This window comes from Mesoplodon densirostris, chromosome 10 (genome assembly GCF_025265405.1).
Source record: "Mesoplodon densirostris isolate mMesDen1 chromosome 10, mMesDen1 primary haplotype, whole genome shotgun sequence".
NCBI lineage: Eukaryota > Metazoa > Chordata > Mammalia > Artiodactyla > Ziphiidae > Mesoplodon > Mesoplodon densirostris.
This window is the reverse complement of record NC_082670.1, coordinates 23,326,395-23,331,101: the sequence shown is the minus strand read 5'-3', so window position 1 is coordinate 23,331,101 and position 4,707 is coordinate 23,326,395. Positions and strand designations below refer to the sequence as shown.

General features: G+C 49.0%; 1 pseudogene; it reads left to right on the top strand.

Annotated features, from left to right (window-relative positions):
- Positions 1-832: 832 nt before the first annotated feature.
- On the top strand, positions 833-1,905 carry LOC132497857 (cysteine-rich protein 1-like; annotated as a pseudogene).
- Positions 1,906-4,707: the final 2,802 nt, after the last annotated feature.

Here is a 4,707-nt window from a genome sequence, read left to right as displayed (position 1 = left end):
CCCGGGGGTCCTCCTAACATTTCCCTGAGACACGAAAATGACCTCCCCGCTTCCCAGACCTACAGGACCCAGGCGTCCCAACACCGTACCCAGGAGCTTGGCCCCTCCTGCCCAGGTGTCAAATCCGCCACTGTTTGAAGCCTCAAGGGTCCTCTCCACTCCTCCCCAGTTCCGAGGGCCCAGGACAGCCCAGTGTCCTGCCTCTTCTTCCCCTTCGTGGACCTAATAATAGACAGGGACCTGCTGTCTGGATCCCTCCAGCCACTTCCAAACCTGAAATTAAAAGCCCTGTGGTTCTGGACTCAGATCTCATTTGTGGCCCTGATGTTGACCCAGGACTTCGGGGTCAGGGTTCAGGGGAGGCCCCCCAGGGCCCCACAGGCTGCAGCTGAGCCAGGCCTCCAGCTGAACAGAATCGGTGGATTCTGGACATAAAACTGGGACCTAGAGGAGAGACATCAGCCGCACAGAGGAGTGAAAAGCTGCCTTTGTCTCTCCCCCCTTCCATCCACAACCAGTAAACATCCATGACACACCACAGGTGACTCTGCCCAACACACCAGGACTCCGGAGAATCCCACACAGTGTGCATGGAAAGGTGGGTGGACTGCGACACAGAGATGAGGCTGAACCTAGGGAAGAGCAGAGGCGGAGCCTGCGATCCTGTTCTCCACCTGCGGCCACTGAGCTGGAAGCCCCAGAACACCCAGTAGCAGCCGCAACAGGACACAGGAATCCAGCCTTCCAGCCTCAGCAGTGCCCAGGGCCCCAGGTAATTAAGCAGCAGCAGAAGTGGGTCCTGGGACCCCAGCCACCAGCCCCTGAGACGCCCATGACTTTGGCCCCTCCAGCCACTCACTGGCAGCAGAAGAGCCGAGAACCTTACAGCACAGGACATGGCAGAGGTGCCTGCACCACCCCAGCTACCCACGCCCCCCTCGTCCCCCGTGGTTCAGGGGATCCCGGACACGAGGGAAGAGCCCACTATCCCAGGTCACCAGGCAGCGATGCCAGTAGCACAGGCAGCAACAAGGCACCAAAATCCCTGGAGGCACAAGAAGCAATAAGAGGGCACGGGACCACACCCCTGATGGGGGGTGGAAAGTGCCAACTCTCCCAAGCAGGTAACACAGGTAGGAGAACCCCAAACCTGTGCTGTAGCGCCACCTCCAGGAAGAGAAGAGAAAAGCCTCTGCTCTCTAATTTGTTGAATGGTTAGAATCAAGCAGAAAAGTGCTCCCCACTTCACCAGTGCTGGCAGAGGAACAGCACAGCAAGCACACGCAGAACCACAGTAACACTGCATCACAAAAAGTAAAGGACAGTTCTCCAGAAACCAGACTTAAGGCCATGGAATACTGTGACATAACTGATAGAGAATTCAAACAGCTCACGAGGAAACGCAGCAAGCTACAAGAAAAATCAGAAAGGCAGTATAACGAGCTCAGGAATACTATGAATGAACAGAAGGAATACTTTACCAAAGAGACTGAAACTCTAAGCAAAACTATATAATTTCAGTGTACTCATGTGGTGCACTTTCTTTAAATTGATACCTAAATATTTTATCCTGATGCTATTATAAATTGAATTTAAACGTATTCATTTTCCAAGTCCCGCGCTCCTGTGTGCTTCTGCCCAGCCACCCGCCCCGGACCCGGCGCCACGGTGCCCAAGTGCCCGAAGTGCGACAAGGAGGTGTACTTGGCTGAGCGGGTGACCTCCTGGGGAAGGACTGGCATGGCCTTGCCTGAAGTGTGAGAAATGTGGAAAGATGCTGACCTCGGGGAGAGGGGACACACTGAGCATGAAGGCAAGCTCTATTGCAACCAACCCTGCTACAGGGCCATGTTTGGACCCAAAGGCTTTGGGCGCGGTGGAGCGGAGAGTCACACTTTCAAGTAAGCCCAGGTTTTGGAGACCCCATCCCCGGCTGCCCTGGGGGCCGCGGCCCTCTTGGCCGATGGCAGGCCTTCTCCACAGGCACCTGGGGCTGTCCTGTAGACCCCCATGCCCTCAATAAACCCGTACACTTGGAAGAAAACAAAAGAAAACACATTCATTCATTTTCCTAATTTTATATTTCTGGCACAGAAGTCTAGGCAAGTTGTGAAAGCAAAGGAACAGTCCTTGAAGAAAATAAATAGTGCTACTCCAGGGAACACACGAATGGTAAGAATGCAAAACCATCTTACTGCTGATATGGAGAAAGTTTTAGTGCTCTGAATAGAAGATTAAACCAACCACAACATTCTCTTCAGCCAAATTCTAAACCACAGTAAGGCCCTAACTCTCTTCCATTCTATGAAGGCCGAGAAGGTGAGGAAGCTGCAGAAGAAAAGTTTGAAACTAGCAGAGGTTGGTTCATGAGGTTTAAGGAAAGAAGCCGTCTCTGTAACATGAAAATGCGAGGTGAAGCAGCACGTGCTGACGGAGAAGCTGCAGCAAGTTATCCAGAAGGTCTAGCTAAGACCATTAATGAAGGCGGCTACACTAAATAACAAATTTTCAATATAGATGAAACAGCCTTCTATTGGAAGAAGATGCCATCTAGGACTTTGATAGCTAGAGAGGAGAAGTCAATGCCTGGCTTCAAAACTTCAAAGGCGAGGCTGACTCTCTTGTTAGGGGCTAATGCAGCTGGTGACTTAAACTTGAAGCCAGTGCTTATTTACCACTCCTCAAATCCCAGGCCCTTTAAGGTTTATGCTAAATCTACTCTGCCTGTGATCTGTAAATAGAACAACAAAGCCTAGATGAGAGCACATCTGTTTACACAATGGTGGACTAAATATTTTCATCCCACTATTGAAACTTACTGCTCAGAAAAAGATTCCTTTCAAAATATTACTGCTCATTGACGATGCACTTGGTCACCAGAGCTCTGATGGAGATACACAATGAGACTTTCCTTTCTCTCCTGCTTTCCCTGGTTGCTCATGGACCAATGACATGGTCTTAGGTATGTTGGGTCATGCTAATAAGGGCAACATCCCAGGGACAGCAGAAAACAAAGGTCAAGGAGACCTGGATGCTTGGACATCCCCGTGGTGCAGAGCCACCCTAGCAGCCCTGGAACTGCCTGTCTCACTGTCATGGGAGCCACACACAAGCTTCCATCCCGTGAGACCACTGTTATTTGGGTTCTGCTGCACATACTGAATTAATACATATCGAGAGAATAGGACTTCCCAGGAGTGTGTGGCCATGGTGGTCTGTTCTGGAGATGAGCAGAGATATATTTAGTGTCACCTTTGTGGGCTCTTGGGACATTACTGTGAGTTAGAGAAAGGGAGAACTGGGCCAGAGGGGGCAGCACAGGGAGACTGGAGATTGTTACCCTCTTCATCTTTCTAGCCATGGGGTCTGGCCTAGGGAAGTGTTTGGGTCACTGGGTGTTAGATTTGGGAGCCCTTGTTTCTTCACTTCCTGTCCTCCTTGCAGACCAGACCTCCTGCTCATCCTACCTAGGATCAGAATCACTGCTGGTCACCTCCTCATCACCCTGTGTGATGACAGGGATTGTGGAGGTGGAAATCTAGAGGATTAACCCCTCAGGTAGAAAAGGAGTGCAGGGTCATTCTGCCTCAGATTGCATAAGGAGTCTGTGCTTCCCCCAACTGGTTTGAACAGCTGACTTTTGGATAGTTGACCTCCGGTCCCTCATATCCTGTGCCCTGGTGATCATAACATTCTATCACTTCACTGTATTCTCTTTATTACAAATGAGTCACTAGGTCCAGCTTATAGTCCAAAGGTGGGAATTACACAAGTGCATGAACACCAGGAGATGGGAATCACATCTTAGAAGTGTGCTCACCACAAGGGGGACTCTGGCAACCACCTGAAAGTGTGGCATCTCACAGGGCTGTAGCCAGGAGTGCAGAGATCAGAGCTGAGGTCCAAGGGACTTTGTGTTCATTCCACAGGAATACAGGACAAAATTATGATCCCAGCAAGGTAGCCCAGTCTTCTAGGTAATTTGGGGATTGGAAGAGGCAAAAGGCTAGGTAGAAATATAAAGAAGAGGAAATAAAAAGACACCCAGCAGTTCTACTAGTTAATGTTCTCACTTATTTTCTTATGGTTCTGAGAATTTGAAAAAGTCTTTTTGTTTAATAGTTACATGGTTTAATAATCAGCCTGACCTTAAATAACTTAGGAAATATAATGAACCGATGGATGAGGAAATCACATGACCCAGGCCTGACCAGTCAGGTTACCATGTTGTACCACATCCACCTAGCAACAGGGATTGGTCCAAGGGTAGTCTTTCCTCTCCAGTACTTTATGTATGGTCAATGTGAGAAGGATGTTTATCTTTCTGCTAAAGTTGTGAAAGTGGGTAATGTGAGGGGGTTAGAGATCATATTGTCTGTCTCCCCCAGGAACAGTGAAAGAGAAGAGAAATTGAGGTCTGATGACAAGTTTGAGTCTCCGGGTCCAATCATGTCTCTAATTGGCCTCACCCCTGGCCTTCCCAGGTAAATCAACATGTTAAACCTCTTTTACCAAAGCTAGATTCATTCGAGTTTTGTTAACTTGCAACTGAAAGAGTCCTCTTACAAGAAGGCAGACTTTTCTGTGATGCTGGGTATTTAGATAACACTCATTCACATGTTATTAAGACTTTATTTTTGTAGAGTAGTTTTAAGTTCACAGCAAGGTTGAGGGGGATATACAGAGATTTCTCATATACTCCCTGCC